Consider the following 20698-nt stretch of genomic DNA (forward strand, 5'->3'; position numbering starts at 1 on the left):
TAGCTAAAATATTTTTGTGATAACTTTCTCCTCTTGCATAATCAGAGTATAGCAATGCAGAGAGGCTCATAGCTAGCCTGTCACTTGAAGGATGGATTCTAATCTCTCAATAATCCCTAAGTGGTTGGGACAGTTAATCTGAAGGTGTCTGATTGCCTGGACTGTAAGGCTACAGAATCCTGGACCTCTGGATGTTGTTTAGGCTTCCTCAAATGATATTTTTTCAGGAAAGATGTTTAGGGATTCCTCTATAAGAATGCAGAGTTGGGACTTCATTATCTCACAGAAAAAATTGTACAAATATCTCATTCCTGTTTATTAATAAGTGTTTGTATGATAAATATTGATATATGAGGCAGAATTGTTTTGATTTGCTCTAACTTTAACTTGAAGCAAGTTTGAGGGGTGGTCACTCATTCTCAGCCACCTCAAGTGTTTTGGTTGGTATGTCTATCCACTAAAAAGACTTTATGAGTTGTTATGACCCAATTGACATAGACCAGTTCTCAACACAAATGTAAAAAAAAAAAATAACTTTCTTGGGAGAGAAGTTTGGTAAACCTGCTCTTGGTGATCTTTCTTTTGTGGGAAAAAACTGATAAAGCAGCTTACAGTTTTTGTGTTCTCTGTAAGGCAAGTATATTCATTGTTCTGCTCTTTCTGTCCCAAAAAAATATGAAAGGGTCAACAGTGGCTTGAATAGAAGTAGCTTCCAAAGGCATATAACTCCTACTGGATCATTCACTTCTCTAATTTGCTCCATGAAAGAGCAAATAGGAGAAACTAGGAAAAGAATTTTGACCTTTCAGACGTTGGTCCCCTGTGCTCTCCAATGGGCCACGATCTTCATGTTATTTAAGATCTTGCCTAGGTTATTCTCCACAAAAGGTACTTTAAAATTTTTGACTATCTCAATTCCTCCAATCTCCAAGTAATTTCTGGTTAAAAAAAATTAAAAGCTAATCAGAAAGCTCTAAATATTTTGAAGTAATCAGATATTTTCAGCATATCTGCCTAGAAAAGAAGTTATATCAGTTAATACCTTTCACATTTATTTATATATAGGCACTCAGATATGAAAATGTTGTGTGATAATTTGTTTTTTCTACAGTATAAGTGAAACTGTAAATGGGAAAATGGAAATGTTGTGGCTATATCTATGTATCTATAGCAACATCTTTCCAGAGGTGATACTGTATAAATTAAATTCAGAACATGTAACCCAACAGCTTTCTATGTTGAACAGTAAAAAATATCTATGAAGTTATTTCAAAATATTAAAGAGTCAAATTATGGAGAAGCAGATTAATTAAGCCATAGGCAATGTGAATGTTTAAGAATGTTACTCTAAAATGTCACACTTTCAATAAAAGTAAAAGATTTAGTCTGGGTATTCTGTCACTTTTACAGTTATATGATTTATTAGACAATGTTAACATGCAGACAGAAAGTATGAGATATCTATAAATAACTTTATATATGTTTGCCATAACTTGCCAGCTAATTATCATTTTGAGATATGATGCTTCTGATTAATAAATCAAAAGAGAAACTCAATTATGAATTCATGCAATCAAACTTCATATGCAAGCCAAAATAAAGCTGGCATTTGTAAGTCAAAAGAACCCATTAGGGAAACTAATATAGTAGTGTTTCAAGGCTACATTGTGTGGAAAAAATGCTCTCCTGTTTAATGGAAAGAGGTAGGTAAGAGAACACTTAAAAGACAAACTACTTGGAATATTGCATATGACAAAAGGACACTGAAGAAAAGGGTTCAAGTTGAAAGAGAAATTATAATGTCTTTTCAATTGAATTCAAGGAATATTTATTGAGTAACAAACTATAGCCTCTTCTACAGAGGGCTGTTTTTAGTTCTAGGAAAGACAACAACTCATTGCTTCTGATCTCAGACATAGGGGATTTTTATGAGTTGAATTGTGTCTCCCCAAAATTCCTATGTTGCAGTTTTAACCTCTGTTCAGAATATGAACTTACATGGAAACAGAATTGTTGCAGATGTACTTAGTTAAGATGAGGTCATACAGGACTAGTGTGAACCCCTAATTCAATATAGCTGGTGTCTGTGTAAAAAAGAGGAAATTTGGACACATACACACACACTAGGAGAATGTCATATAAACATGAAGGCAGAGATAGGGATAATTCTTCTACAAGCCAAAGAATATCGAAGATTGCCAGCAAATCGCCAGAAACTAGGAGACAGGCACGGAACAGATTCTCTCTCAGCCCTCAGAAGGAACCAACCCTGTAGAGGCCCTGATCTCAGACTTCTAGCCTCCAGAACTGTGAAATAAGAAATTCTGTTGCTCAAGCCATCCAGTTTGAGGTACTTTGTTATGGTAGTCCTAGCTAACTATTACAGGGATAGAAATTACAATGGAGACACAATCTCTATTCTCAAAGTGCCTACAAACAATTGTTCTCATAGAAAAGTTTATAGAGAAGTCTATTGGCAGAGTTTTGTCACTTAAATGGTAAAAGTCAGGAGCCTTGAAACAAAAGGAGGCAAAAGAGAAAACATATGTTACCCAGGGCTGAATTTTGATGAGGTTGAAGATGAATGGGACAGATGATTCAAGACCTGAATGTGCATTCTTGAAACAGGTGACCATGAAGTCAGTGTTGGGAAGACGAGTGAGGGAAAATCATGTGGAAGAGGGTATTGATGAGCTATATCAAGAATAGGAAAAGGAGTCAGTAGGAGAAGTGGAAGATTAAGTGGTCATAGAATTTTGTTTTAAGGACTTCTCTTCTAGCTCTAGGTTTGGGTAGATGCACCCTTTTTGAAGGACAAATGTGAGGATGCTGAATCTTTTTTTTAACATTTTTAAGATGACACTATATGTCTTAATATTAATGAAAAGCAGGGAGCATTACCTTGTCAATCTTTCCAAAAATTCTTTAAAAATATTATAAAATATTTCAGACACAAAAATGTCACATAAAAACTAAACAATGATCACTCATTTTTCTACCACTTGGCTTTTAAAATACACTATTTCTGATACAGTTGAAGCCCCAAAGATTCCTCTTTCAGATCTCATTTATTCCCCTCACTACCATGACCTGTTTCTTCTACTCTGAACTTTCTGTTTATCACTCTTATGCATTTCTTTCTGTGTTCCTCCTACAGAGTCATCCAGTTCAGAGGCAAGCGTGCAGGAGTCTTTATACCACAGCCTCTGCCAGTGCCAGTTATTGCTCCAAGTTATTACATCCTGGTGGGATGTAAATTCCAAGTTGCTTCCCAGGCCTTTTTGCTTGCAGGCAAGGTAGATGCCAGCATTCTCTAGGTCAGTCTTCTGATAAAGCCCCAGGTGCTGACTATTGGATTAAATGTGTAACTGAGCAGGAACCTATGGGGCCTTCCTGGGCAGACTGCCCCCATGTCTTCTGCCTGTCTCTTCTTTGCAGAAAAACTTTAGCCTCCTAGGCCTTCCCTGAGTTCCAAAGAATAAATTTAACCAGAGAAGTCATAAAATGCAGAAACAAAGGAACACAGTCAAGCAAGACAAAATAATAATAGTTTAGCCATTAAACAATGTTAAGGACTTTTAGTTCCTCCTCAAGGGCTATAGATAATTCTCTGAGCCATAGCCTTTGAGCTGTTTTGCTGAAACCACCACCAGGTGGAAGATGTTAACTGCATGCTGACCACAAGCACAAAGATCCCAGAAGGGTTGGTACCAGAAGGTTGGTGATATTGACTCCTGATTACCTTACCACCAACCAAGCAGAAGAATGTCCATGAGCTGATGATGCACCCCACAACATTCTCCCTCACCCCATCTTTAAAAACCTTTCCCTAAAAGCCATCAGAGGGTCTGGGTGTTTTTGAGCATTAGCTGCCTGTACTCCTTGTTTGGCACCTGCAATAAACACTGCATATTCCTTCACCACAATCTGGTGTCTATATATCAGCTTTATTGTACACAGGTGAATGGACTCAAGTTTGGCTCAGTTACAAACGCATATTAGGAGCCCATGTACTTAACAATGGTAAAGGGAAATAAGAAATATAGGAAGCACACTGTCAATGTCTGCTACCTGCCCTATCACGTGGGATATACCATACTTAATCTATTTTCTTGTTGGTGGATATTTAATTCAAGTGAATATTTATTCCAGTTTTTAAAAGTAGATGCTAAGAGTACTGTAAAGCATTCTCTAAAGATTTATTTTATTTTTCAATTTAAGAAATAAGTCTCCCATAAAGTCTTCCTCTAGGAGAAGGAAGCAGGGGGTGGGGGAAGACTGTTTATTCAGGACCGTCAGAGACAAAGTGAGCTGGGAAATGAGCTAGAACTCCTTCTCACAGAGGGCAACTTGTTTTGGGTGCTGCAGGTGAGGGGTCCTTGCTGCAGTTGGGGGCAGGGCCTGTGTCGTGGCCTCCTAAGATACCCTCACCAAAGAAGAATCTTCCATTTCCCAGGGCACTTTCAAATCCTTTAAACTTCCAGTTTATACCTTGCTTAATCCTTGGTTATTTTGTTTAATGTTTTAAAACATATGTTTCACCTTTACTGTCTTTTTTTTCTTACTTGTTTAATTCATATTCAATTTTTTTAAAGTTTCTTTTTCTTTTAAGTGAGAATCAGGAGATATTTGCAAAAGGCTGATTGCCCAAGCCCAATGCAAAAGAGGTTTGGTATCTGTTCCTCCTTCCTCATCGCCCTCCTCATCCCACTCCCTTAGCTCTTAAATTTTGAGATACTAAAGAAATCTCTGTCTCCTATTTGAGCTCTGGATGGTCTCCAGGACATAAAAGGAAGTCCTATGGGATAGGATGGCAGCCTGAATCATACATACATAAAGCTTTTGACATCTTGACATACACTAAGGGGAATAAGTATAGTTTTGCACCCAAAGAGCAAGTTACTTTTCACAAATTTGCCAAGGAGCAGTCAGAGCAGTGCTGATTTGTCCATGCAGCTCATGAACCATGTATACAAAAACTACAAGGACATCCAAGAGAGGAAATCCAGCTGTGTAAATTTCCAACTTGAGCACATTTGTTTAAGCCCAAAAAAGAAATTGTGAAAGATGTGATTGGGTAGTATTGGTTAAGGAGGACCCCATAAGTGAAGGTAAACCTTGTTACAATTTTAATTTTAGGATTCTTTTACATAAGTATTAAAATTTCCCCTTTAATGGCCTGGTTTAAGGATGAACAACTAACATACAACAACCACCACAGAAAAAAACAAACTGATCTTTCAGGTGAAAATCTAACACGTCTCCTAGTTTTCAGCTCTTTAGGAGTTGATTAATGTGATAGACTGAATGTTTGTGTCCCTCTCAAAATCATATATGGAAGCTCTAACCCACTTTGTGATAGTATTCAGAAGTGGGGGCTTAGGGAGGTTACTAGGTTTGGATGAGGTCATGAGGGTGGGGCCCCCATGATGGGATTAGTGTCCTGATAAGAAGCAAAGGGCTCCCTCTCTTTTAATCATGTAAGGACACAGTGATAGGGTGGCTCTCTGCAAGCTGGGACGATAGATTTCACCAGGGAACTGAATAAACCAGAACCTTGATGTTGGACTTTCAGCCTTCAGAACTGGGAGAAATAAATTCTTATTGTTTAAGCCACCCACTGTATAGTACTTTGTTATGGCAGCCCAAATTGACTAACAGAGTTAGGCTGAGAAAATTTCTAACAGGTATTTTAGTTTGGATGACCGAAAACCTGATTATATAGTTAAAAACTAGACGTTGCAGCTTGAAAATGAAAATTTTATAAACTATAAAATGTCTCAGTAATAGTTCCTCATCCATCATAAACTCTAGTGTTCTCTAAAGTTTCTTTAGTGTTTGAAGCCAGTGGAGGAGCTCCTGAACTATGTTAATATCTTCCTTAAGATGAACATGGAGGCTTGAGACATCTCTGTGTAAGCGGACCAACATTAGGGAGCTCAGTCTTTACAATTCTTTTCGCTCTGAACTTCTTTTGATAATGTTATGCCAAAAAAATCTTTACCAATATTTCCCATTTATATTAAAAAATGCAATGCATAGTATGAGGACTCAGAAAGACTGGCAGTGTTATGGCACTACACAAAGAGATGTTATTTCTGGATTTACAAAGACAGCAGGGAACTAGTATTTTCCACTTTATTATTGGAAGTAACTCATCTTAGAAATACAATGAAAAAGGCTGCGCCTGAAGTGAACTTGGAGCAAGTGTATTGATAGAAATGACAAGATATAAAAAGGCGTCACTGAAAACTGGAGAAAGAATTCAGATTAGACCAAAATAGACTATTGTTTTAGATACTTTTATGAATTTTTACTAAGAAGAAACTGGAATTTAATATTAGAATGTTATTTTCTTGTATGTTGAGTAGACCTATAATTAATGTAATATCTGGTAAAATGTATTTAGTTTTATTTTCATAGGTTCAGGGTATTTTAAATAATCCTGTTGTCATCCCCACAAATCCAGAATTGAAGAATACTCTCCAGATATTGTCATTTATTGATACCTTTACTGGCAGAGCCTCTGTGACTATGACAGCTAAGATTCTGGGCCAGTACAGACAAAATTAGGCATGAAGTACACTTTACAAAATGCTGTTTTAATGGGGTATATTTCTGTCACATTGTGTCACATTCACACTTCATTTTTGTTTTCCTTACTCTTGTTTGTTTATTTCTTGGAAATTGTTACATATGTCCCTTATCCTCTCTTCTATCTTGTTCTAGGCAAGTTATATTCAAGCTACATACAGTGAAGGACAAGGGACTTTACAATCTGGTCCTAACACTTTTCAAATCAAAAAGTTCAGATTCATCTGTATCACACTTCCTGCCAGTGTGAATGACAAGATGTCTACAATTTAGACAGTAGAGGGACATGAGTTTACAAAACTTTTATTAGAAATGTGACCCAGATTAACCTCAAAAATTCAAAGCTAGAAACCTAGTAAAAATGAATATATAGTGATATTTTAAAAAATCAAGAGAACAGTGCAAAATACCAAAGGAAATATAATGAATATTATATCTTAAGATTGTTATTATAACACTCTTTCTGTCAACATTTTGTAAGTTTTCAAGTAGGAATTAAGGGAAATTCTCTGGCGGTCCAGTGGTTAAGACTCCACACTTCCACCCCAGGGGGTTTGATCCCTGGTCCGGGAACTAAGATCCCTACCATGCCACAATGCATGACCAAAAAAAATAAGGCAGGAATTAAAAAAGAATATTTAGCCAGAAACAGAATTCAGAATATCAGAGAAAATGTTCTGTTTTGTCCTTGAGACTTCCTTATATTCTCTTTTTTCAGGATGAGGAAAAGAACCATTTACAAATAGTTTTCCACATGATCTTACCAGGTGCTAAATTGGCTTATATTTTTCTGGGCTATTTCTAACACATAAAGAAATTTGTCATAGTGTTGGTAGGATGGGAGAAATTCTTACTTGAACAAATGTGGTCCAAATTCTGTGATTATAAAACCTGTATATGGGACTTCCCTGGCGGTGCAGTGAACCCAGAGAGAATCTGCCTGCCAATCCAGGGAACACGGGTTCAATTCCTGGTCCAGGAAGATCCCACATGCCACTGAGCACCTAAGCCTGTGTGCCACAACTACTGGGCCTGCGCGTCTAGAGCTTATGCTCCACAAAAAGAGAAGCCACCGCAGTGAGAAGCCCACACACCACAATGAAGAGTAGCCCCCCCTCGCTGCAACTAGAGAAAGCCCATGAGCAGCAACAAAGACCCAATGCAGCCAAAAAAAAAAAAAAAATTCTAAACAAACAAACAAAACCTGTGTATAATTTGTGGTAATGCAGGAAAATAATTTAGAATTGTTTTATTCAAAACTATTTTATGTATTACCACCCTCACATCCAAATTAAATTTAGGAAAATGTATCCATAAAATATGCACCATTTACAGTGCCTGAGGTCACTGTTGTTATTTCTGGTAGTTTTCCTGATACAACAGAAAATCCACTGGAGTAGTTTATATTTCAGTATTCTTTTCTAGTTTAACTTTTGACCTTTTTATCTCTTCATTAACTAGGGCTTAATCAGATTGCTAGTTTTTAAGTCTACCCTTTTCTCCCTTTATGTATCAATTAGATATAAACTATTGTGCTCAAATCTATAGAATCTCTCACTGCCTTAAATCTTCAAGAATCATGATTGCCCTCTTGTCCTTTGAGATATCTTCAAGGTCTCTTAAATGTTCTCAAAACTATGAGTTTCATTTATATGCAAGAAAACTTAGCATTGGCATATAAAAATGTCAATGAAAAGTCTGCATGCTTTATTTTCTTTTCCACTAAGTTTCTCTCTACTTCTTTGCCTTCCACCTGATGTTTTTTTTTCACTTGATTAAAATATTGAGTTTATTTCACATGTATATTTTTGTCTCCCCACCATTTCCATTCGTCTGACCACCACTACTACTATGTCCTATCATGACATTCCATACATTCTTAAAACTAGGCAAAGCGTGGAGTTCCATCTTTAAAAACTAAACAGGCATTTTGGACAACACATTCTCGGCAATGGAACCTGGACAACATTTATCAGACATGGTAGGGAAAGTTCACACTCTGCATTATAAAAAAGACAGCCAGGTATCAACTGTTACAGAAATGAAATTAAGATGGAAAATTTTAACAAACTGTTTAAACTATTTTCTTAAAGAGACTTCCTCCACTATCAGAGATCTTGCATATTGCCTTCTGGTCAGTCAGCTGGAAACAGTTCTTCACATAATTGATGAAGCTGGCTTCCACTCTGGTAAGGGAACCACCTTTTTCTATATTTGCTTGCATTTTTGCTTTAATGTCTTCTACAGAGCTAGGTATTTTTGGTGTTTCAGGAATTTTTTCCTGTTTTTTTTTTTTTGAAGGATTTTTGACCTTTTGATCTTGGTGTTGATGGTTTTGAGTCTTTTCCATTCTGGTGTGATTTCTGTGCATTTTTAGCTGGAGTATCTCATACAGATTTCTTTATTGGAACTTTTTCTTCAGCTTCCTCATCATCAAAGTCACCATCATCATCATCATCTTCATCATCATCATAATCATCATCATCTTCATCACCATCATCATCTTCATCACCATCATCATCTTTATCTTCCATCTTCATCATCAGCAAGTTTTACTTTTTTTCTGTGGAAACTTGCTACCACTTCCAGGGGCAGAACGCTTTCCAGATATACTAAGGAGTTTCACATCCTCCTCCTCTTCATCTTCTGACTCTGCACCTTCCTCCATAACTACTAAGTGCTGTCCACTAACATGCACAGGCCCTGAACCACACTTCAACCGCAAGACCACAGGTGGTGTTATTTCAAAGCCCCCAAGGGAAACCATGGGCTGTACAGACATTTTCAAAGTTGCCAGTGTTACTATAGTTGGACTGCCTTCATAATTCATCGTCTCTGCTTCAACAATGTGCAATTCATCCTTTGCACCAGCCCCTAAACTGACCGTTCTTAAAGATAACTGGTACTCATTTTCATCATTATCCACCTTAAAGTGATCATCTTGGTTGGCCTTTAGTTCACAACCAAAAAGATAGTTCTGGGGCCTCAGGGGTCTCATGTCCATGTCCACGTCCAATGAATCTTCCATGGGTTGGGAGAGAAGGCGGACGGAGATAAACGACTACTGTCCCGAAGAACAGCCGCGCAGGATGGAATTACAATCTGATTTGTTTTAAACATATTGCTTTCACTTACTTTAACAATTCCTTTTTCTGACTTTATATTTGATCTTTTCATTGGGTTTTATTTTTCTACTTACACCTTAAACTTTATAGACAGAAATACTGTCTAAGTCATTTTAAAGTCCAGTATTAGAATCTCAATATAAATGCGGTAACTTCTCAGTTAAATAAGTTAGTTTTCTATGATCCTTTCTCCCTTCTTATGGGTAAACAGTTCAGAGTTATTAAGCTTTAGTAAACAACACATAAGTAAAATCCTTGTTAACTGGGGCTTATTAAAATGTACATCTTCTATCTCAGACAATACTAAACTAAGAAAAACAGTCACTCTTCCTTGATTTCCAGACACCTTTACAAATGTCCTGTGTCCTATTCATTCACCACAAAAGGGGAATATGTGTACAAGTGTATCATGACCCTTTGGCAGCATCATTTTATGACGACTACATGCAAGTATTATTTTGTTTTGTTTTCTCATGCTTTTATGTCTTTTTTCCAAGTATGTGTACTTTTTATAAAGTGATTCTAAGACTACTGTATTTTCTAATATTGAGTGTGGATAATGAATTTCACCTTAGAATCAGAAGATATATTCTAGGTTAAAACTCTAGAAACTGTAATTCCAGAGGTTTCTTCTATTTCCCATAAGACATACTGGAGTTCAAGCAAAATCTAATCATATCCAAGTACCCTGAAACCCTATCAACTTTAGAGATATTAAACATTCAATGGCATAATTTGAAATATACATAATTGTTTTAAGACTCTGAGATAAAATTCAGCACCCAGGGCAACTACATAACTTTGCTGAGGAAAGTTATTCATGTTTTGGCCACAGGTTATAGTTATATCATAGTTTAAAATATTTTCACAAAATTTTACAGGCCTTCTATAAGTCACCCAGAGAGGGGCATACATTTCCACATCAGTCAATATTGGAGAAAAATGTCCATCACAGCTAACTTAAAGAGAAGAAACTGCATGAAAGTAGCAAAGTGGAGACTACTGAGGTCATCAAAATGAAGGTAACAGCAGAATAAAAAAGTAACATCAGGGCTAACGATTTCACTCTTTATATTAAGCGTGTTTTACACTGAAAACTATCTTCTACAAGAAACTGAAAATAAAATACGTGGGCTATGTGAAATATATATTCAGAGAGTAAGGTCTCTTAGCATGACCATAACAAATCTAACTTTCCCTTGTCCATGCCACTCGCCCTCCCTCCTCTCCCACCACTTTCTCACTATGTTGACAAATCTTTTACCTGCTTGACTTTTGTCTTATTTAATGATGTGTAAGGCTGGAGGAGGAGATAATTGGATATATGTCTAGATTATATTAGGGCAGTTAAGCGAGATGGGACTTTTAGATAACCTGTTTCACAGTCACCTGGATGTTTATTAAAAACCCGGATGGATTTCCAGATCATATGTTGCGATTCTTCCCCCAGACCTATTGAATGAAAATGACTCTCTGAGGCTGGGAATTGGAAATCTGCATTTTAAATAAATGCCTTAGGTGATTTTTATGCTGTTCATCTTAATAGTGGCTATAATCCATACTTTAGCTTACTATCTTGTTGGTTGTTATAATATTTTTGTAGAGAGTAGACAGTTTTATCAAGTCTATTCAAGACGTGGTTATAAACTCCAAGTTTATGACCCACTGTTTTTTCTACCATATTATGTCTATGGTGTTTTCTTCATTACTTAATGATTCCACATACATATTGGCCTATTGTAATGCCCTGATTATTAAATTCTATCGAGGGTGGGGTGTATATGAGGGTATAACACCTTACCCCTTGCCTTTGTCAATTATTACTTTCTATGAAAATTACAACTTGGTTCTATTGAATTTATGCTATTTTTTTAGTAGCAATTATTTTTAAAGGCAATGTATTTGCAACTTAACTAGGAAAAGCGAGAAAACATTCCCCCCCCCCAAAAAAAAGAGAGAGAGAAATCTGAGCCCACAGAAAAATATATTCTATAAACACTTAAATTAAAAATGTTGTCTTCCCTTTAAGAGATTTTACTTTTATAGTATATATGAAAAACAACATTTTGAACCACTAAAAAGAACAAGGTAATGATTCAGTTTCTATAAAAAGAAGAGAATTAAAGATCAGAATGTTTTAGGACCTAAATTATGCAATATATACAAGCAAGAGTAATCTAGAAAACATTATCTTTATGTATAATTCATTTAGCAGCTGCCTATTTGTGACACATATTATGTATTGATTAAGAGCATGGTTAAACAACTGAATAATGTGCATGCTCCATACAATAACACTTTGTTCTTATTGCAAGTTTAAAGAAGCAGAACTAGATAGAGTGAAACTTTGTGTGTCTCTGTCAATTAGAACAGGTCATGATCTAAATGTATGCTAATATTTATGGATCATGAATGCATTCAGAGCTGTCCCTCTCAGAGGGAGAGGTCCAAGGGAAAGTTTGAGGAAAGTTCTTTGCAGTCTCCTTTACTGTGGCCTGTCGTGAACCATGGCTGTGAATGATTGCCCTATGAAAACCTGATTGGTAAGCAGTGAACATAAACCAACCAAGGGGTAGCCAGGTGAGAAAACAGAGAAAATGGGGGAAAAGCATGTATTTCTTAACAAGGACGCTGATAAATTTCTGAATGCTCACAATTCAATTTTGTATCTTTCAAAAGTATACTTCAGAATTCGATAGCGCTTTCTCTAGCTTTTGATCTCCTAATGATTGTTTATAGGCTTGGAAAAGCTGATGATTGTGGAGCTTCATGGTGGTAGGCCCTGGGGTGACAATGAGGCATAGGCATTGAATTTGAAACTCTGTGGAAGCATCTGAGGTTTCTTGGAATATTGCCCAGATTTCCATAAAAAAAATCAGTAATGGTAATGTTCATTTCCTTAATCTCTTCATCTTTCATTTAAAAATAAATGTTGCCCAGTGAAGTGACCTCCAGCCATCTTTTTGATTAGAGAAGTCACATGAAAACAATTAAACAAACATATTGTTTATTCACTGACTAATACCAGGGAGAAAAAGTTTTAAATATACTGATCAGAAAGACTGTCTTGGAACTCTGCCAGGAGGTATTTCTCTATTTCTATAACATATACTGTTTCCTTTCTCTTGGCATGAAAGTAAAATATTCATTGCAGAATAATTTAAAAAGCTCAATAAACAAAAGAACAAGAAACATTTTGAGATATGTGTGCATTTGTAATATTATATCACCAAAGACTAAGAGATCATTCTCCTTATTTCTCAATCTTCAAAGATTTTCAACTACTGCTATCCCTTACCTTCTGAATGGGTGTCAGAGATAAGAAACAGAAGGAAGTTTGCATAGGACAGGAGAGAATTTACATTTGGAAAGTACTGGAAGAGAAGGAGGAGGATTCAATTGTGGAATAGATACTTTCCTTTAACAATGTCATTATGGCAATAGTTAATTGACATTGTTTCCAACGTAATAACCATGTGACTTGAGCACATCACTTAATTTCTTTGGGCCTCAATTTCTTTATTTGTTAAACACACACACACACACACACACACACACACACACACACCCCTTGGAGGAGCTATTGACACAAGATATCCCAAGTATCTTCACCACTCCTTATGTTTCCTATTACCATCTGACACCAAGCTACCATCATTTTTTGTCTAAGATGGTGTAAATGAATCTTTTGCTCTCTCTCTTTCACCCTCTACAATTCATTCCCAACATAACAGGCAGAGTGAGCTCTTAAAAATCACAAATTCTGTTATGTCATTAACTGCTTAAAGTTTTCCAATGGTTTCATTTCACAGTCTATTCCTTTCCATGACCTTTGAGTTTATACAGGATCTGGCCCTACAGTCCTAGTTTCCTACCACTTTCCCTGATCTCTCAGTGTGTCAACCATCTTGGCCTTATTCCTACATCTAAAATATGCCAACCATGTTCCCTAAGGAGCTATATTTGTTTTCCTTCACCTTAGAACATCTGGCTTCAGATCTTTTCTTGGCTGGTATGTTTGTAATTTTCAGGTCTCACTTCCAATGACACCTCATTAAAGAAGTATTTTCTAGCCATGCTTCCAAGGTAGCTACTCAATTTTATTTTTTATGCTTTTATTACATTTTATGCTTTTATTACAGCATCTATCACTAAGATTGAGATTCCTCTTTCTCCTTTCTTTTTAACTTCATTTATTATCTTTATTCCATAAGAAAAACATTTACTGGAATATCTCTAATTCCCAGAACAGTATCTGGCACACAGTGGGCACTTGACACACAGTGTTGTATAAAATCTTAGACCGTAACTACACATGATTATTTAATGTCTGTCTTCTCCCCAGACCCTAAGTACTTTAATCTCCAACAGAGCACCCAATAATTTTAAGAAATACATGATAAATGAATAAATTGTGATTACTGAATCCTCAAACTAACTGTATATTTATAGTCCGCTTAGCTAATCTAGTCAGTTTGTATGACTGAGGTGATATTTTACTTAAACTCATGTGTTTGTTTTCCTATTTACATTTTCTATTAATCTGGAGGTTTTCTTATGTGTTGAATACTATATGAGAATGTCTTCAGATACAAGTCATAGAGTCATAGAAGGCCCAATTCTCAGTAGCTTAAGCAAACAAAATATTTAACTAAATTATAAACAAGAACTGGACTAAGTGGATTCTACATTGACATACACGCTTAATAATTTCATCAGAGAACCAGGCTCTTTTGCTCTCCTACTTGGCCACCTTTAGCACTGGGTTTGTCTCCTTAGGCTTGTTACCTCATGACTGAAAGAAGGCTGTCACAGCCCCAAGCCTATGTCCTTCCAAAACTATATTCAAGGCAACAAAGAAAAGAAAGGGTCAACACTACAAAGCTCTTCATTCAAGCCCATTTATAGTAGACCTCAACCCCCAAATTTTCCCCAAAGTTGCCAATCTCACCTTCCTTTATGTTTAAGTGATCTGCCAAAGAGTAAAATTTAAGTGTCAAAGGAGAATGGTATAAATATAACTGGCTTATGTGAAAATCATGATTGTACATTACAAACATGAGTGCATTACGAACATCCAAATAACAATTTTATTAGCAAGGAAGAGATGACAAGAGAGGTTGGGTAGGAAGCTAACAGGATCTGCTACAAATAGCATAAAAAACTGATAACCTTTTTCAATTTGTTTGCCATTGATGTGAAGATCTTTACACTGGGAGTAAGTAAGCTTTTCACAGAGCTTTCATGTGATTTATCCTGTATTTATGTTTTTCTTTCCAGCTTTTTATTGTCAGAGGGAAAAAAAGCATTTTTTTTTTGACATCAGAGATGAAACTAGCAATTAAACATTAGTAATGACTTCATTTCTTCAGATGATATCTTTGAAACTCTAGGGCTAAAGTCAGCATCTTTGTGTACATTGTCTTATTTGGTTTTTTTTCTGCACAAGCAAGATGGGCCAATGAACATTGTGCTTTCTGCTTGCTGAACATCTGCTGATTGATCTTCCCCAGTAAATCAATTTCGTCTGGGTTTGTTCTAAAATCACTGGAAGCAGGAAAAGTAACTCTGAATTAGACAGTGTTAGATGTTGCTAAAACAAAAACAAGCAATGCTTGGTATTTCCTGTGGTTCTTGGTTACATCAAGGTATATTCCAAATATCTTGAGAACTGTGACTGCCCTTTTATTATTCCTCATTGATTAGCACTTACACTAGAAGGATTGGATATATTTCAGATGTTTGTAGGTATTAAAATATTGTATATTATGTGATTTTATGAACAATTTGTCTTGCGTCTATTTACTTATTTATTGGCTGTGTTGGGTCTTTGTTGTTGCGTACAGGCTTTCTATAGTCATGCTGAGCGGGGATACTCTTCATTGTGATGCACAGGCTTCTCATTGCAGTGGCTTCTCTTGTTGTAGAGCACAGGTTCTAGGTGCGCGGGCTTCAGTAGTTGTGGCACTTGGGCTCAGTAGTCATGGCTGGCAGGCTCTAGATTGCAGGCTCAGCAGTTGTGGCACACAGGCTTAGTTGCTCCATGGCATGTGGGATCTTCCCGGACCAGGGCTCAAACCCATGTCCCCTGCATTGGCAGGTAGATTCTCAACCACTGCGCCACCAGGGAAGTCCTGTCTTGCGTCTTATCCATGCTATAGGCATCTACCAAAACATTTATAGAATGTCTTCAGAGACTTTAAAACAGAATTTTCCCGTGTTTGTGAATACCGTGACCCATTGTTATAACTACTTCAATGTCTGCAACATTTGCTGCTTTCTATTATAATTTTTTCATCTCCTTATGCTACATTAAGGATTGTTTTAGGCTTACTCACTTGGTGGGCTGTGGTTAACAGTGACATCAGAGAAGAAATTAATGTAATTTTACTGAAAACAATGTTCTTATAGTTTCAATCACTTTCTACCATTTTCTTTTTGATGTAATTAATTAAGCAGCCACTAAGTATACTAATCTAGGTGCTGAAAGCATTAAAAAGTGTAAAAGATAAATATCCTTCTCTCTAGGGTTTTATAAAAATCTAAAGGGATTCATTACTTTAGGAAAAAAAAACAAAACAACAAACAACCTACTTGTAAGTCACCCCAAGCCTTGAGAGCTGAACAGAAAGTTAATTTCTGAGTGATCTCTTGTCTTCAATAATGCCTTCCCAGGTCTAAGGCCTTAGGGTCCTTTCTTTAAAATGCATATTGGAAAGACACAGGACTTACACCTACAAAGGATTTACTTTTATACATGTTTTGCACAAATGACAGGTGGAGATTTTCCCAAAACATGGCGTGGCTTCTTCTTTTATTCTTTTTTTTTAAAGCTCTTTATTGGAATATATTTGCTTTACACTGTTGTGCCAGTTTTTGAGGTACACCAAAGTGAATCAGCTGTATTTATACATATATCCCCATATCCCCTCCCTCCCGTGACTCCCTCCCACCCTCCCTATCCTGGCCCTACAAGTCATCACCCATCATCCAGTAGATCTCCCTATGTTATGCAGGAACTTCCCATGAGCTATCTATTTTACATTTGGTAGTGTATATATGTCAGAGCTACTCTCTCACTTTCTCCCAGCTTCCCCTTTGCCCCTCCCCCCACTTTGTGTCTTCAAGTCTGTTCTCTACATCTGCATCTTTATTCTTGCCCTGACACTGGGTTCATCAGTACCTTTTTTTTTTTTTTTTTTTTTTAGATTCCATATATAAGAGTTAGCATATGTGGCATGGCTTCTTAATGGTATGTATGACTGAACAAGATGGTCCTCTCTAGCTTCAAGATTTCTGATAGAGCTATCTGTTTGTACAGTCCTTTTCTACTCTGTGTATGATACTCTTCAAACTTTTTTCATTTGTTTTACTACCAAGAGCTCTACAATGATCACAAATGCTAGTTTCCTACGCTTCAGGGATGAGACTTTCTCAGGAAATCATTCTTTAGATATTTTCTGATCTTATTGATTCCCATTTCCATGTTATGCTCAAGACCTGCCACTATCAATTCACCTAAGCAGTACATTGCAAAGCAGTCTGTGCCCTCTGATAGCGCTGTCCCAGGAAACCACCATTACGATTCTGGGTCTCTCAGCCCGTGATTCATGCTGGTATGTATGGTGTTCACCTCTTGAAGAGGTATAGAATATTCTTGCTTTTCACTTAACACATGTTCTCTCTGGTTCAGTATGAAGCTTTGTTACCCTTTCATCCCCATTGCTGTGGACTTGCTTTCTGGCATTTGGGCTCAAAGTGTGGACACACTAATGCCTGAGAATATAGTTTTTATACATTAGATCATTAGAATATTCTTTACAAAAAAAGTTTATATTGACAAAAATTAATAAAAACTGTCATATTTTCTGTTCATGAATTAGTCTATCAAACAAGTACTTTCTGGTTCAAGGGCACTTTTCTCCCTTTGAATTTTAGGAAACCTAATATTGGCATATTGATTTCTTCCTCTTCAGCTAATTATAATAGTCTGTATAGCTGACTGATTTCGACTGACTGCTATCAGAGTATCTGTCAAGTAAGAACTGTTTCTTGGGAAGAATCATGTTGCTGTTTTTTCCAAATGGCATATCTCCTTTCTTAGTGATGCATTTGGTTTATCAAGCCAGGATTTTCTTGTTTTTCATTCTTCCAAGGTATATTTGTTCACCACCGTTTTATTGAAAAAGAAGTTATTTAAATCTTCACATTATAGCCTTGTGATAACATAGCTATTTTTCTCACTTTTTTTCCCCTTTATATTCAGGCTGCTGAATTACATTTGCCTAGAGGAAATTGTCATTTCCTTTCCTTGAATTTTTCATCAAATTCTGTGCAGAAACCTGTCCTTATTTCTATTTATGCTAATGATATGTAGCTTCGTGGGGGGCTAGTAGGTTTCCTGGTCCTCTACCCAAGAGTGCCTTTGTGCCCAAAGCTGTCATATCACTTCCATTTTTTGCTTGGTTAAATCTTAAGGAACAATTGAACTACAAGTCATTCTTCAGGTTGGCCCTGGTTCACCTACATAGACTTAGTGTAAGATGCATTTTACTACATGGTATATCTTAGCACAGTGTCACCTCTACCATCAGTGACTTGATGGACAGAGAATCTTGTGGTAGGATCTCAAAGGATAAAGTTTTATTTTTCAAAATCCCCCAAAATCAGAAACATTTCTCAGTACAAGTCCTCTTTTTTTTAGTGCATTGGATATCATATTATTTTAAATGAAAGTATTTAAAAAATTTTTACTATATAACTTTTTACAGCAACTCTTTTATTTAAAAGAGACATAAGTGAGTGAAAATTCTGAGTATGTTTCACTAGCAGGTTAAGCATGTTCTGTAGGCATATCTCAACTATTCACGTTAAAGTGCTTAAAGGCAGGAGAGTGAATGATCTAAAATACTTTTTATCTCACTTTCATTAAAAAGTACTTACTCTTAAAGCTGGACACGTCTCAAGATTTAAAAATTCACATCAAAAAGTGAAGCCAACTTAGAAACACTTGAATTAGGTAAAGGAGGAAGGTTGGTCAGATCTCCGCCTGCAACTTTAGAATACACAGGTAGATATATGCCCCTTATGCTGCTCCATTATATGCTTTAATTATTTCCATGTTGGATATAGAGCATGTCTTCTTAGACTGACTTTTATTGTATCTTATGTAGAATATGGGAGGTTGAGAGCTGGAGCTTGGAGAGGTCTTACGAATGCAAAATGAAGAGAATTAAGATGTTAACAGAGCTGTGATGTTGCAGATTATGTGTTGTCAATAATGAGACTCTGTACTTCAACTAGGAAAGTACTTATATGGAAACACCATTAACTATCAAAGAAAAAAACAAAGTTTGTCTTGGATAATACCAAGTGAACACAATTGAAAGCTAGAATCAAGGAATTTTAGAAATTTTACAAATATTGTCATAAAATGCTTCTTCCTTTTTGTTTTGATCTTTAAAATATAAGAAGTGGAGCTACTCATTGTAATTAAAAAAACTCTGAACAGTAACTGCCATTATACCATATCTTAAATAAAACATATCTCTTAAAACAGACAAGTGTGAGCCATAATATATCTTTTAACGTTCTTTTTAGGTAAATAGGACCTCATTTCCATAATGAGAGCAAAGAACCTTAACATTTTCAATGTAAGTTTAAGACTGGTTGCCTAGCAATATTCAAATGAGAGAGAGTCCCTCCTCTAGAACTGGATATAAAACAACTGTCCATGTGAATGTACCTCGAATCCAGTAAAGGAAGAGATTCTTAGCACTTAATTTATAACCAGATATGAGACCACGTAATCAAATGAGAACAATCCAACCTCGTAAATTCTGTGCAGATTAAGTTAGCTACGTATCACTAATTGTATATGTACCATTAGGTGTGGTTCATAATCATTCCCCAGCCTCTCCTCATGAAGCGCCTGGTAGGCTCCTTATAGAACTGGCATCTAAAAGCAAGGCCTCTCAGTCCTTGTCTAGATCCTATTTTTGTGCATGTTTTTCCCTTCTGTCTTTAGTCCACAATGCACATTTCTCAGCTTTCATGTCATCACTAGTTCTTATGGTCCCTTTGCAAAGGCTTGATGTATTTTAGTATAGAGCTTAGCAGGAAAATCTGCTACTCCTGTAGCTGCCTTTCAAACCGCATTGCCCACTCTTGGTGTCTGTACATCTATGGGTTTGATTATGCTTTATTTGTTTGGTTATTCTTGGTCCTCTCTCTGTCTAGCCATTTATCTGTTCTTAAGAATCCCTTTATTTTTGGCAACCCTCTAAGGAATAGGGCCTTAAATATGGTAGCTCCATCATAAACTGTACTGAATATTTGTTGAATGGTCTTAGACTTGCAGCAGGACATGCAAAACACTTAAATTGTAGGAAGAAATACTAGAATTTCTACATATGATCAGTTGTAAATCCCATCCTTTTATTTATTTTAGTGCATTTTATAGTGTAGACAATACATTCTCATATATTACATGGATAGGTCTTCTAAACAGGGCACTAAAGTCTCACTAATTGTTGTCAGAATAATCTCTCATCACATTTCTTTCTGGTCTGGCCAGTCTGGCTCCAATGGCCGTTCTGCTCACTTACCACATGCTGACCAGTTCAGTACGATAGCCAACACTGGGGTCACAGTGGTCACTTTATCTTTCCAGTCTGTCTTTTAACCAGTTCTTACTGCTCTTTGCTGTGATATGTGCTCTTTATATTGGCAAAGTCATCTTAATGGAAAATGTCTATTTATTTTGACCCTATATTGATTTGGAAGGGAGTTTCAATGTAGCATACTGTCATAAGGACTACTTTCTTGAAGATTACAAAAAAAAGAAAATCGTTATCTATGATGTCTTTCTGTTTTTAAAACCCTTTACAAGCCTCCCCATCCTCCAAATCTTTTGTGATGCAGATAAAAACACTTATTAAAAAATGTGGAAATAGCAATTTTACAGCAAGAGAAAGAAT

The 20698-nt window shown here is 36.3% G+C and overlaps 1 protein-coding gene and 1 pseudogene across 11 annotated transcripts in view; both read right to left on the bottom strand.

The window, feature by feature from the left end:
• EPHA6 (EPH receptor A6) overlaps positions 1 to 20698 on the bottom strand; it is an 868712-nt gene that overhangs the window by 91333 nt on the left and 756681 nt on the right. The gene's annotated exons all lie outside the window — the stretch shown is intronic.
• LOC130829737 (nucleophosmin-like) lies at positions 8674 to 9622 on the bottom strand (annotated as a pseudogene).

The sequence above is a fragment of the Hippopotamus amphibius genome, chromosome 10 (assembly GCF_030028045.1).
Source record: "Hippopotamus amphibius kiboko isolate mHipAmp2 chromosome 10, mHipAmp2.hap2, whole genome shotgun sequence".
In the NCBI taxonomy this organism is placed as follows: Eukaryota; Metazoa; Chordata; class Mammalia; order Artiodactyla; family Hippopotamidae; genus Hippopotamus; species Hippopotamus amphibius.